Consider the following 15,434-nt stretch of genomic DNA (forward strand, 5'->3'; position numbering starts at 1 on the left):
TGCTGACTTTTCTCTGTGCCATGTGCTTGGAATGAGACTCCATGGCTGCAAACTTCTTTTAGTTAAGTATATTTGCTTCATCTTTATCTGTATCTGCTAGTCTTGTATTATGCTCCTAAATATTGTAATAGTTTTGTATGTACAGATTGTTTTTTGCATAATAAAAGCACATTTATACACCACAAAGGTCTAAGTTTCCTTGGTTGTACCGCAAAGTAACCCTTGCTAGAAACGCAAGAAAAACATTTGGGGGCTCGTCCGGGATTGCGCTATAAATTCAACTGAAACAGACCTGTTTTCTGTGGTGTGTTGTGTAGCTTGTGCTAGGTAAAAAAAAATGCTGTGTAAGCTGTTTAGGAAAAGCAAGGCTGCAGAGGTTTCTGGTGTCCAGAAGGAAATGTGCAGTTTACCTATCTGGGCCAGAGACAATGAGTGGGAGTCTCTTGCTAAAGAATTTGCAAAGTATGCTTCTCCTTTGAATAAGACTTGGGGTGATAAAATCTCAGATCATTTTGTAGATTTTAGCCTTAAGGGGTTGGATTTAAGTAAAGCAGAGAAGAGGACAGTGTCCACAGTGGGTTGGTATTTTCTTCATGCTCTCTATACAGAATCACAGAGAAGGAAGAAGGCAGAGGCAGAAGTTAAGTTATTGAAAGACCAGCTAGCAGTTGCTTCAGAGTGTGTGCGTTCAACTGCTAGTAGGGCTGATGATTTGCAAGAGCGGTGTGCAGCCCTCATGACCAAATCAATTAATGCCTTAAGGAAAAGAAAGGGACGTAAACCTGTTAGTAAAGTCAGGGTACGTGCCATTGTCACATCCCAAAACTGGTATTGTAAGGATGTCTCCTCCATTGATAGTGAGGATGAGGAGATAGAATTTGATGTTTCTGATAATGATCATCCAATGGGAAAGAAAAAGTGTGCCAGACCTCTCATTACTAAGCATAGGAAAAGGCAACATGATAGAGAGGATATGGCAGATGGGGAGGTGCATTATCGCAACCCCAGAGATGTTGAATTTGAAGAAGTCAGGGAGTTTACACAAACTGAACTCCATGAGCTGGCAAAACAATACAAACAAAGATCCGGGGAACCCCTATTGAGTTGGCTCTTTTTCGTTTGTGGGATGAAGGGGCGGACAGTGTTGTTTTGTCAGGCAAGGAAGCAGTGGCTTTGGGAGTGTTAACCCATGATCCACAATTGCGTCAGGCCATGCGAAAAGCCCGAGAGTTTAGTGTGAATTTTTCACTCTTAGACCTCGTGAGAGATGGTATAGTCCGAGTATACGCTAATCCTAGTGACCTGGAAAATACCTACTCATGGAGAACATTAGGAGAAGGTATTTCCAGGTTACGTGAGATGGGTTGTATAACCGGATTAAATAAATTTCCAGAATGGATGGGTCCAGATATGGAACCCTTCACGTCTGCTCTGCGCTCTAAGCTAATGAAGTCTGCACCATTTAATCTCAGGGCTCCTTTATTGTCTTTGCTGGGAGGCCTGGGTTTAAACAGCAAAATTCATGAAGCAACAACCCTTTTAAGCCAGTTGGGGGAGCTAGAGGAGACTAAAACAAAACCTGTCAGGGCAGTAGATAAGGTCAGACAGGCAGAGAACAGGCTGAAAAGGACTTTTAAAGAGAAGAAAGGGAATGTGGGAGAGAAGACAGGAGGTGAAGAGAAAACCAGGCTAGTTATCTCTAGGAAACAAATGTGGGTGGACCTATTAAAGGCAGGAGTACCTAAAAGTGAGATAGATGGCATCTCTACTGCAGAAATTTTGAAGCGGTGGAAACATTTCGTGGGGAAAACTGTCAGGGTTAGAAACACTACTCCTAGTGAAGATAACATCAGCCTAGATTTAGAGACAACAGAACAGACCCCTCCTGTTAGTCCCAAACCCATTCCCAAAACTGAACATGAACCCAAACCCAAATCCCTTTATCCTGGGGAGGAGTTAGAGAGAATCAGAAAAGGGGATTGGGAGGTTCCTTATCCTTTATGAAGGGAAGGTGGGTCTCCTGTAATAGCAATAAGAACAGTGACAGCAGGAGACCGACGCCCATATGCACCTGTCACTGTATGGTGGGGGAAGTCGTCTCTTCCTACACATGTCATGGCTTTAGTGGATACTTCCCAGCAAGAGTGGAAACTGAGGCTCTATAATATCAAACCTTCCAAAATAAACAGCAGTGATCTTCTTGGAAATATCAGTATATTTCCTCTCCTCCCTATTGATGTTCTTTGGGAGGGTCAGAAGTGGATACAGGCAGGTGGAAAAGTGTTAGTCAGAGATCCAGGCAAGAAGTCAGTTAGAGGAGAGATTGTAGCTGAAGGGCCGGGGTCTACTGTATATGTATTATTAGAAAGAACAGATAATCCGCTTTGTTTTCCACTCCACAGGCTGTCTCCGATTTGATCCATAGGAAGACCAGAGAAAGTGGTTACATGATGGACAGAATGATGGAAGACCGCAAGAGCTATGGAGAGCAAGGCCTTTTGATGTATTACAAGCCTGGACTTGTTTTCTAAAGAACGTTAGATTGGACTTTTCTAATGAACTTTTAGCCAAAGACTGAAATACCTTCATAGTTATAGGAGGGGGTTGTATTTTAGTTAGTTCCCCCATTGTGTTTTATTTAAGATAAACCATGGGGTGGGAGAATTATTAGATGTCTTTATGTAAAGTTGGAGGCATTATGTCATTTGTGAGCCAAGGGGTGGAGTGTTGTGGAAATTGCATATTTAACAGTGGCTCACTAATGATACCTTTCTTTTGTAAAGATTTGGGAGGAAGTTTGGCCAAGCCTAACCCCCCCCCCCCCCCTTCAAAGTCACTGTACAATGGATAAACAGCTCTTTTGTCCTCAGGACAAATGGTGTTTGTTTGGGGGGATGGTATATTCCTTAATCACAAGTCTCAAACGAAAAATCCATGAAGCGATGACTGCTGACTTTTCTCTGTGCCATGTGCTTGGAATGAGACTCCATGGCTGCAAACTTCTTTTAGTTAAGTATATTTGCTTTATCTTTATCTGTATCTGCCAGTCTTGTATTATGCTCCTAAATATTGTAATAGTTTTGTATGTACAGATTGTTTTTGCATAGTAAAAGCACATTTATACACCACAAAGGTCTAAGTTTCCTTGGTTGTACCGCAAAGTAACCCTTGCTAGAAACGCAAGCAAAACAGGTGACCATACACGTCACAATCTGATTTCATTTATCTACCTTTATTTTGATCTACCATCAGCTATTTAGTGCAGGGGCCTGTGCTTTTTGGTATAAATTAGATAGATTGTTCAAGTGGGACCTCCTATTACATTGTTTTGGTAAATCAAAAGGAAATTGAACATAGGTTGTACAAACAAATTGCATAATGTATGGCCAGCTTTATACAAGTATATAGGAGGAAGTGGACAGAGACACTCGGCTGTCAGGCTTCGTTCACACCTCTGCATAGTGGGAACTTGGTTTTCTTGCATGCATTTTGTTGGGGCGTTGTAGGGCATTTCCACTTTTCATGCATGGTGTGTTTTTTACTGCACTCTTTGGAGTGCTTGCAGCATGTTTGTCACACTGCAAATGTACGCCTGCTACCTGCACTTGGAGTGCCATTAACATTTAATGGAAATGCAACTGCAATGCACGTTTCCATAATGCACAGCAAAGAACGCTGGGTGTATAAAGATGGCTATACAATATACAATTTGATTGTACCATTTCTGTACAATCTCCTTTAGATTTACCAAAACTATATAATAAAAAGTCACACCTATCTATCCAATCATTCTGTATTCAAGCAGGCAGGCCCTTGCAGTACATAGTTGATGGTCTAGATCTCAAGGAGATTGTGCAATCAGATTTTATAGTGTATGGTGGGCTTTACAGTCGTCTAGGGACACACTTCTCCTGTTTTCAATACTACAGTTCTGGTCCACATAGGTTGTTATGTGATTGCTCAGGTACTGCACACTCTGCCCAATGAGTGATCTGTGCAAGAAGAAGCTAGAGTACAAAACTATTGATAGCTGTGTATAGAGGGAGAAGCTCACTGACAATGTTTGCAAAACATTGAAACTGCAGAAGTGGGTGAGAGCAATCTCCTGGAGGGGGAGGGCAGGTGCAAGGTTTGTGTTAATGAAGTCAGCTGCTAAAGTACTTCCTTTTAACAAGTTTTTAGTCCCAAATACCAAATTTCAGGACAAAGCAAGAAGTAATGGAGGAGTTTTTTATGGAACACACTGGAGGCTGAGTCTATGCCTGTCCTAAAATTCAGAGAATGTTTTTACTTTTCTCCAACAGAGGTACATTATTGGTATATCAGTAAATAGGAAATCTGGAGTTTAAAAAAAAAAAAGAACTTTTAGTCACAATAAATTACCTTCTTCAAGCTGAAAGGTATTTTTAAAAATAGGTAGTGAAGTGATACCACAGTCAAATGATAGGCTTCTGGCTACATCATTCGGAGATTTGGGCAGGCGGACAAACTGGCCAGATATGGTGTGTTCATCAAACTGTGAAGGCGTTGAGTTCAGGTTGAACTCATGTTTAATCCAAACTCTTCTCTATATACCAGCTGTGGTGGCATACATAAAATATAATTGCATTTTATAATGTTTTGATATATATTACTTATGTTAGTGATTTAGCATTCACATTCAACATGGGAACAGTACCATATGAGACATGTGAGAGAAAAAAAAAAAAAAAACCTTAAATGAAAAAAAGATCTAGTGCATGCACTGGGGGTGATTGTATCAAGAAAGTCAAGTGCATAAATGCTTCATAAGGCCATGGCAAGCTCACGCAAATGCTTGTTCTAACAAAAAATCCCAGCTTCCTTATTTGCTTCTGAGTGGCTTTTTTTTGGGCATGCATCATTCCTATAAGTATGGTGCCTATCATTTTTTTTAGGCAGTCTTAACACATTACCTAATGCAATTTAACTGTATGTAAGGCACACAACTCTACTATTTCGATTCATGTCCATCTCACACTGTAATCAAGTACTGTAACATTTATATAAAATATGAGTGTACCCTTTAGCAGATCATCAGTTAAACAATCACATTTACTGGGTGAGGAAAGGTAGGCATGTTCTGTGCCAAATATCTTCATAGCAAATTCTTCCCTTTCTTATGCATTTCCTTTTAGTATGTCAGGCTCACTGTGAGTCATATTTCTTAAGCAACAATAAACTTAAGCCTATTCTGCCTGGAGTTCTCCATCTAACCACTAGCCATTTTCACAGCTATCTACGTATATACTGTATGCTAATATTAGTTAAAATATGTAGATACAGCAGTATTAGTGGAGCTCCGAAAAGTGGAAACTCCGCTTATCTGACTCCTCCCCCCCTCCGGTGCCACATTTGGCACCTTTAGGGGGGAGGAGGGAGCCGGTACCTCCTCCTCCCCCCACTGCAGGACCATTCCACCAGTGGATGCCAGACATGGGAGTAAGTCACACATGTGCAAGTCACAAACAAGTCTCAAGTCTTAACCTTCAAGTCTCAAGCAAGTCCCAAGTTACTGTGGCGAAAAGCAAGCAAGTCAAGTCGAGTCCCTGCTAGAAGTCAACCAAGTCAAGTCAAGTCATTTATTTTGGTCAAGTCGCAAATCAAGTCAAAATACTGATCTACCCCAATTTTCACCATTAAGTCAGTTAAAAATCAGCGGTCAGGAAAGGTTTTGTTTTATTTTTAAAATTAACAAAACTGCTTAGTGCTTTTTTCTTGGCATAATAAAGAAACACTTTGAATGCCAAAACAGCTCAAAATCCTTAGTCAGGTCATGTTTCAACACCACAGTCACTAAAAACATGTTATGTATTTCCATTGTTAAACAGCCAGTGTCCTAAAAATCAGAACACACTGAGGTGTTTTAAGTGACTGTGGTGTCAGAAACATAACAGGGACATTCATTTTGCTTTAACACATCTTGAGAAAATGCAAATATTTAATAACTTATAAAAGTAAAGTCATTTCGAGTCATATGTCTCAAGTCAAAGTCAAGTCTCAAGTCATTAATACCAAGTCAAAGTCAAGTCGAGTCTTTTATTAATTTTAGTCAAGCAAGTTTTAAGTCCTCAAACTGGTGACTTAAGTCTGATTTAAGTCAAGTCATGTGACTCGAGTCCCCCACCTCTGGTGGAATCACCCGAGAGCTGCCATCGCTGTATTCAAGGACTAGTAAGTGTCCTAATATTAAAAGTCAGCAGCTACACTATGTGTATACTAGTACAATACTGTGCATAAGTTTTAGATACTAGTGAAAATTGCTGTATAGTAAAAATTCATAAAAAAAAAACAAAAAAAGTGAATATGGATAAATGGATGGATAAATGTATAGTGCTTATTCATAAATTAACAACCTACAAAGTAAAAAAAGGACACAAAGGACACCAAGATTCTAGTGTGAATACCTATGTCTCAATAATGGCCTATTATGGAGATTAGCTTTAGGAATCACTCCTCTGTGTTTTTAATCATAGGCAGATTTGCCGCTGTTCTGCCCGCGATTTCAAAGCGCCGAGGTGTAAATGACAAATCGCAGAATGCACATTTGAGATGCATTTGAGATGCAATTAATTTGAATGGCACCTAAAATCGTGGTGCGGCTTCGCCGCGATCGTTGCACGATAAATCGCGCTGGAAACGTGGCATCCCGCATCGCGTGCAGCATGTTGCCCAAAAAAAGTTCAAGAGGTACTTTTGCATGAAATGCTTCACACGTTGCTGCAATTGCACAGAGATTTATCGCGTGGCAATGGTGGCAGAACCGCACCGCGATTTTAGGTGATATTCAAATGAATGGCGTCTCAAATGTGGGTTCTGCGATTTGTCGTTCACACCTTGGTGCTTTAAATTCGCAGGCAAATCATGGCAAATCTGGCCTACAGTCTTAAAGCTAAACTCCATGATAGGCCATTATTGAGACATAGGTAACATAGGTTGCTGGCAAACTCTCACGGGAGTGAGAGGGAGAACTGGGCATAATGTCATTAATGAACAGACAAGTAAGAGGACTTGGGCTGGATAAGGTATTTACTGGCAGAAAAAAAAAATGTTTTACTATCCAAAGGAGTTGTAAATTTAGAGGTTTTTTTCATCTTAATGCATTCTATGCATTAACCACTTCAGCTCCGTAAGGTTTTACGTCCATAATGACCAGGCCATTTTTTTCTCACTTCTTTTTCTTTTGTGTTAAGGGTTTAAACTCTTCCCTACTCTATCCAAAACTAAAAGATATTGGCTGTACATATATCTCAGTAACTCAGTAATTGTAACAGTTTTTGTAGAAATCAAAACTTAGTAGTCAAATCCCACATGCACTCCCCCTCCCAGACACTGCAGCCAGTGTTAATTTTGGCAGTAAATTTTAATTTAGTTTTAGTCTTAGGCTTAGGACTAAAATGGCATTTTAGTTTTAGTCCCACTTTAGGCTTTGCATATTTCATTGGTCAGTAATTTGTGATGAACATTTCAGGGTCAATAATTTGTGATGCCCATTTCAGGGGTCAGTAATTTGTGATGCATATTTCAGGGGTCAGTAATTTGTGATGCCCATTTCAGGGGTCAGTAATTTGTGATGCATATTTCAGGGGTCAGTAATTTATGATGCATATTTCAGGGGTCAGTAATTTGTGATGTCCATTTCAGGGGTCAGTAATTTGTGATGCATATTTCAGGGGTCAGTAATTTGTGATGCACATTTCAGGGGTCAGTAATTTGTGATGCACATTTCAGGGGTCAGTAATTTGTGATACACATTTCAGGGGTAAGTAAGATGTGATGCACATTTCAGGGGTCAGTAATTTGTGATAAACGTTGCAGTAGTCAGTAATTTGTGATGAATATTGCAGGGGTCAGTTATTTGGGATGCACATTTCAGGGGTCAGTCATTTATGAAGAACAATTCAGGAGTCAGTAATTTGTGATGCACATTTCATTGGTCAGTAATTTGTGATGAACAATTCAGGAATCAGTAATTTGTGATGCACATATTAGGGGTCAGTAATTTATGATGCCCATTTCAGTGGTCAGTAATTTGTGATGCACATTTCAGGGGTCAGTAATTTGTGATGCACATTTCAGGGGTCAGTAATTTGTGATGCACATTGCAGGGGTCAGTAATTTGTGATGCACATTGCAGGGGTCAGTAATTTGTGATGCACATTGCAGGGGTCAGTAATTTGTGATGCACATTGCAGGGGTCTGTAATTTGTGATGCACATTTCAGGGGTCAGTAATTTGTGATAAACGTTGCAGGAGACAGTAATTTGTGATGCACATTTCAGGGGTCAGTATTTGCTGATGCACACTTCAGGGATCAGTACTTTGTGATGCACATTGCAGGGGTCAGTGATTTGTGATGCACATTTCAGGGGTCAGTATTTTCTGATGCACACTTCAGGGGCAGTACTTTGTGATGCACATTGCAGGGGTCAGTGATTTGTGATGCACATTTCAGATGTCAGTATTTGTGATGCCCATTTCAGGGGTCAGGAATTTGTGATGCACGTTTCAGGGGTCAGTCATTTGTGATGCACATTGCAGGGGTCAGTAATTTGTGATGCACATTTCAGGGGTCAGTATTTTCTGATGCACACTTCAGGGGTCAGTACTTTGTGATGCACATTGCAGGGGTCAGTGATTTGTAATGCACATTTCAGGGGTCAGTATCTTCTGATGCACACTTCAGGGGTCAGTACTTTGTGATGCACATTGCAGGGGTCAGTGATTTGTGATGCACATTTCAGATGTCAGTATTTGTGATGCACATTTCAAGGGTCAGTACTTAGTGATGCACATTTCAGGGGTCAGTATTTTGTGACACCGATCTCAGTGGTCAGTAATTTGTGACACAGAATTTAGGGGGTCAGTTGTAAGGGATGCAGAGTTCAGGGGTCAGTGTTTTGGGACACAAAGTTCAGGGGTCAGTATTTTGTAACACAGAGTTCAGGGGTCATCAGTAAGTGACACAGAGTTCAGGGGTCAACAGTAAGTGATGCAGAATTCAGGGGTCAGCAGGAAATGATGTAGAGTCCAGAGGTCAGCAATAAGTAAAAAAGAGTTCAGAGGTCAGCGGTAACTAATGCAGAAATACTGCTACATAAAAGATTATAGTTAACATACCACCTGTTGCCATTTAGCAAAGCAGGGAATTTTAACTCAGTTAAAACATTGCCTTGTACCTATAACCTCAGAAATGCTCACATGCAGCCCTAATCCAGCTTTCTTCCTTCTTTTCTTTCTCTCACACATCTACATGTGGCCTTGGCACTGAACAAGAGATGCATGGGGCGGGAAACAAAGGATGATGTGCAGGCACCAAACCTGTCCTTAGCAACCAATAACATAATCTGTTTGTAGGACAAAGGCAGCTGGCCCCCAGTGCTCAGAATACTGTATGTGAACTGCAATGGCAGGGACAAGTTGCATGTGGCTTCATAAAAAACAATGCATGATCCACCTGCCTGATTTAAAAATTGGGGCAAATTTAAGCATGTTGCCACAGTTCCCCTGGGGACCCTAAATGGCACCTCAGGGTGCTATGATAACCCTGATAAGAAAGGCTGTTCTAGGGTTGTGCAGCCAGACACAGTTTACATAGGAGTGGCAACACTATTCTGAATTTAGGAGCAGTGCAACCTCATGGTCACATTGGCACACAAATTTCCATTGGGCAGACTTTACTAGCAGGCACAAAAGATATTTGTGGGACTTCGCAGGGGGGCACAAGAGAAAACGGTAAGTCTTTTTTTTTTTAATGGAAGGCCATATTTATACCTATTGTTTTGCACTATGAATATGGGGTGCACTAACAATAATATTCAGGCTTGAGTACTTGATCCAAAAATAATTACGAATTACTGATACAGATGTAACGGTGCATTTTTCACCACTTGATATGATTTGTTTTATATCCACAAAAATTATAACTTTTTTGTTAATTAATTTTCATTATTATATGTTGAAAAAGTGCTCACTAAATGCTCATAAAAAAAGGTATTTGTAAAAGTCCTTCCAAGCAACATAACTCTGAAACACTGTTCATTTTATCATTCTTCATAATTTAAAAAACAGATTTGAATAGTCAGTACAAGGAAAGCATAAAGAAAGAGGCTTGGATGCAATGAAGCATGTACAGACAGACCCGTGTGATCTTAGAAAACATGTAAGTGCATTTGAAAAGCCTTTGCTTTGCTAACATGCTTGTTTGGGTTTTCAACTAATTTCACAGTATTTTTATGTGGCTTTGTCACATGTGCTTGAAATTACGCAGCAGTTGTTTCCCAGCATGCAGTTTAGTTTCCCAGAATGCTTTTGGCAAACAGTTCACAATACTTTTGCACGCTTGGATGTGCTTTCAAAGAAGCTTGCAAGATGACACAATTAGCTTTGGGAACTGGTAATGAGGTACTTTTGACCCCTTACTATTGCACTTTCCTCTTCTGCCTATTCTGGCTCGCTTGATAAAGTCTAACTAAGTGCATTAAACATTAACATGGCATTGGGTATGTGTAAGGCCTTGTGCTGTATTATCAGTTGAGGATGAACTTTCCTACTTGCCCTTTTCATATTCTGCACTCACACTTATCAGAAAGCCAGCATAAAGTGGGCCTAAGTTGCCAAACAGAACATGGAATATGGAAAATGACACATGACTAATAAGCAGCCTATTGAAGCTCCTGACAACTGAATTTAATGTTGATCATCCATGGTGGATAATGTGATTCAGATATTACCTTCAGTTTGCTGGATTACTGGAGGAGCAAATCAAAGATGATATTCCCATCAATTGTCAAAGAGTAAAGAAGATTTACACCATTTCCCCTCCTCCACATTGGGCTCTACTAAATTATTTTTCTTTAGGTTAAGCGATTAATTTATATTTATATATATATATATATATATATATATATATATATATATATATATATATATATATATATATATATATATATATATATATATAAAGTATATATGTATATATAAAGTATCTCACAAAAGTGAGTACAACCCTCACATTTTTGTAAATATTTTATTATATCTTTTCATGTGACAACACTAAAGAAATTACACTTTGCTATAATGTAAAGCTGGTATAACAGTATAAATTTGCTGTCCCCTCAAAGTAACTCAACACACAGCCATTAATGTCTAAACCGCTGGCAACAAAAGTGAGTACACCCCTAAGTGTCCAAATTAAGCCCAATTAGTCATTTTTCCTCCCTGGTGTCATGTGACTCGTTAGTGTTACAAGGTCTCAGGTGTGAATGTGGAGCAGGTGTGTAAAATTTGGTGTTTTCGCTCTCATTCTCTCATACTGGTCACTGGAAGTTCAACATGGCAGCTCATGGAAAAGAACTCCCTGAGAATCTGAAAAAAAGAAATGTTCCTCTACATAAAGATGGCCTAGGCTATAATAAGATTGCCAAGACCCTGAAACTGAGATGCAGCACGGTGGCCAAGACCATACAGCAGTTTAACAGAACAGGATCCACTCAGAACAGGCCTCGCCATGGTTGACCAAAGAAGTTTAGTGCACGTGCTCAGCATCATATCCAGAGGTTGTCTTTGGAAAATACATAGTTACATAGTTAGTGAGGTTGAAAAAAGACATCAGTCCATCCAGTTCAACCTATGATGTGTGTGTGTGTCCGCTTTTAACCGTACATTGTATACCCCTGTATGTTGTGGTCTTTAAGCTGTCCATCTAATAGTTTTTTGAAACTATCAATGCTCCCTGCTGATACGACTGCTTGCGGAAGAGAATTCCACATCCTTACCGCTCTTACAGTGAAGAACCCCTTACGCACTTTAAGGTTAAACCGCCTTTCCTCTAGTTTTAGTGAGTGGCCACGTGTCTTATTGTATCTCCTTTCTCTGAATAGTTTGTTCCTTATGCTCAGGTCACCAGTACAGTATTTGTACATTGATATCATATCCCCCCTCAATCGTCTCTTCTCCAGAGAGAATAGGTTCAGTGCTTGTAGTCTTTCCTCATAGCTGATGTCCTCCATTCCCTAATTATTTTTGTTGCCCTTCTCTGGACTTTCTCCAGTTCCAGCACATCCTTCCTGAGGACCGGTGCCCAGAACTGGACAGCATACTCCAGATGTGGCCGGATCAGAGTCTTGTAGAGGGGGAGAATAATCTCTTTATTTCTGGAGTGAATCCCCTTTTTTATACATCCCAGTATTCTGTTGGCTTTGCTTGCGGCGGCTTGGCATTGCATGCCACTGCCAAGCTTGTTGTCTACCAGTACCCCCAAGCAGTGGTGGGATTCAAAAATTTTAGTAACCAGTTCCGACTTTCAGTAAAGGTGCCCGATCTGTCCGCCGAAAATGTCGCAGTCCCGCTAAAAATCGCAGATCGCCGCCATTACTAGTAAAAAAAAAAAGACATAAATCTTTCCCCTAGTTAGTAGATGTGATAATTTTGCGCAAACCAATCAAAATACGCTTATTGGGATTTTTTTAACCAAAAAGATTTAGCAGAAAACAAATTGGCCTAAAATGATAAAAAAAATTGATTTGTGTGAGTTTAACCTCAGGGGTCTCATCATCCCCGTCGGGCAGCAGTAGGTCCCCCAGAACCCCCTGTAGGGAAGGAGCTCCTGGTGGGCGATAGTCACGGAGAAGCCTTAAGGGAGAAGGGGTCCCTGACTCCAGGGGAGAAGGGGTCCCTGTCTCCAGGGGAGAAGGGGTCCCTGACTCCAAGGGAGAAGGGGTCCCTGTCTCCAGGGGAGAAGGGGTCCCTGACTCCAGGGGAGAAGGGGTCCCTGACTCCAAGGGAGAAGGGGTCCCTGTCTCCAGGGGAGAATGGGTCCCTGACTCCAGGGGAGAAGGGGTCCCTGACTCCAGGGGAGAAGGGGTCTCTGACTCCAGGGGGGAAGGGGTCCCTGACTCCAGGGGAGAAGGGGTCCCTGTCTCCAGGGGAGAAGGGGTCCCTGACTCCAGGGGAGAAGGGGTCCCTGTCTCCAGGGGAGAAGGGGTCCCTGACTCCAAGGGAGAAGGGGTTCCTATCTCCAGGGGAGAAGGGGTCCCTGTCTCCAGGGAAGAAGGGGTCCCTGTCTCCAGGGAAGAAGGAGTCCCTGACTCCAAGGGAGAAGGGGTCCCTGTCTCCAGGGGAGAAGGGGTCCCTGACTCCAGGGGAGAAGGGGTCCCTGTCTCCAGGGGAGAAGAGGTCTCTGACTCCAGGGGAGAAGGGGTCCCTGACTCCAGGGGAGAAGGGGTCCCTGTCTCCAGGGGAGAAGGGGTCCCTGACTCCAAGGGAGAAGGGGTCCCTGACTCCAGGGGAGAAGGAGTTCCTGTCTCCAGGGGAGAAGGGGTCCCTGTCTCCAGGGAAGAAGGGGTCCCTGTCTCCAGGGAAGAAGGGGTCCCTGACTCCAAGGGAGAAGGGGTCCCTGTCTCCAGGGGAGAAGGGGTCCCTGACTCCAGGGGAGAAGGGGTCCCTGTCTCCAGGGGAGAAGGGGTCCCTGACTCCAAGGGAGATAGTGTGGGGTATGGGATGGTGTGTGGGGGATGGGGTCATCTCACTCACCTTTACCAAGCTGCAGGACACTCATCCACAGTCACCGACCTGGGCTTCTTCCAGCAGCATGGATGGGCAATCAGCTCCGAGGGCGACCTGTGTATGACAGGGGGGAGGAGGGGGGCTAGCCTTGCAGACATCCCTGCTGTGTCCTCCGGCTCTCTTAGTGCACCTGGCTGTGTGCTTCAGTTCATTCACTTGATTTGCGCGGGAGCCGACTGGGGGGGAGGGAGAGGGGGAGGGAGGTTGGGACTCTGGCTGGGGAGGAGAGGAGACTGTGCTGCTTAGTGGAGCAGTAAGGGGGGGGGACTCAAGACAAGGAGCAGCCAGCGCGGAGGTGAGCAGGAAGCTTTGCTGTCCACCCCCAGAGAGGGCTCTTTAATTAGCAACTACCTATTTAAAGAGCCGTCTCTGCCGCTGCTCTCGGCTTCCACCGGTTCCACGAACTTGTAAAATGTTAGTAACAGGTTCGGTGGAACCGGTGAGAACCGGCTGAATCCCACCACTGCCCCCAAGTCCTTTTCCATCCTAGACTCACCCAGAGGTTCCCCCCCTAGTGAGTAGCTTGCTTTCTGGTTTCTGGCCCCCAAGTGCATTACTTTACATTTTTCAACATTAAATCTCATCTGCCATGTAGTTGCCCACCCCGTTATTTTGTTCAGGTCCGCTTGCAAGGTTTCCACATCCTGCAAAGAAGATATTGGCAAGCCCAGTTTAGTATCATCTGCAAATACTGAGATTGTACTAGATATCCCCTCCTCTAGATCATTTATGAATAAATTAAACAGGATTGGTCCCAGGACAGAACCCTGGGGGACCCCACTTTCCACACCCGCCCAATCCGAGTACTCCCCATTAATCACCACCCTCTGTACTCTCCCCTGGAGCCAGTTCTCTATCCAGGTACTCACCTTATGGTCCATACCTACCTTCCTTAGTTTGTACAGTAAGCGTTTGTGGGGAACGGTGTCAAAGGCCTTTGCAAAGTCCAGATACACCACATCCACAGGCTTTCCTTTATCTAGGTGGCAGCTCACTTCATCATAGAAGGTTAATAGATTGGTTTGGCACGAATGATTTTTCATGAATCCATGCTGATTACTACTTATAATACCGTTTTCATTACTAACGTCTTGTATGTGGTCCCTTAACATCCCCTCCAAAATTTTGCAGACTACTGATGTTAGGCTGACCGGCCTATAGTTACCCGGGATATATCTCGGCCCCTTTTTAAATATTGGTACCACGTTGGCTTTTTTCCAATCAGCTGGCACCATACCCATCTGTAAACTATCCTTAAAGATCAAGAATAATGGTCTGGCAATCACCTGGCTGAGCTCATTAAGAACCCTCGGGTGCAAGCCATCCGGTCCCGGGGATTTATTTATGTTAAGTTTCTCTAGTTTAGTTCTAAGTCTATCTTCTGTTAGCCATGGCGGTATTTCCTGAGGTGTGTTGTTTAGTTCCGCCTTACAAGCAAGGTTCGTGTAGCCCCCCGATTCTTTTGTGAAGACTGAAGAGAAGAAATTATTTAACACTTCCGCCTTTTCTCTGTCCTCAGTGGCCATATTTCCTTTATCATCTTTTATGGGGCCAATGTGTTCTGGCCTCGCTTTCTTACTGTTTATATACTTAAAGAACTTCTTGGGGTTCTTTTTACTCTCCTCCGCTATATGTCTCTCGTGTTCTATTTTAGCCGCCCTGATTTCATCTTTACATTTCTTATTTCACTCTTTGTAATGCTTAAGTGCTGCCAATGACCCCTCAGTCTTGTATTTTTTTTAAATAGACATATAAGGGCTGCCAGCATTGCTGCAGAGGTTGAAGGGGTGGGGGTCAGCCTGTAAGTGCTCAGACCATATGCCGCACAATGCATCAAATTGGTCTGTATG

The sequence above is a fragment of the Pelophylax lessonae genome (genome assembly GCF_965119305.1).
Source record: "Pelophylax lessonae genome assembly, chromosome: 1".
In the NCBI taxonomy this organism is placed as follows: Eukaryota; Metazoa; Chordata; class Amphibia; order Anura; family Ranidae; genus Pelophylax; species Pelophylax lessonae.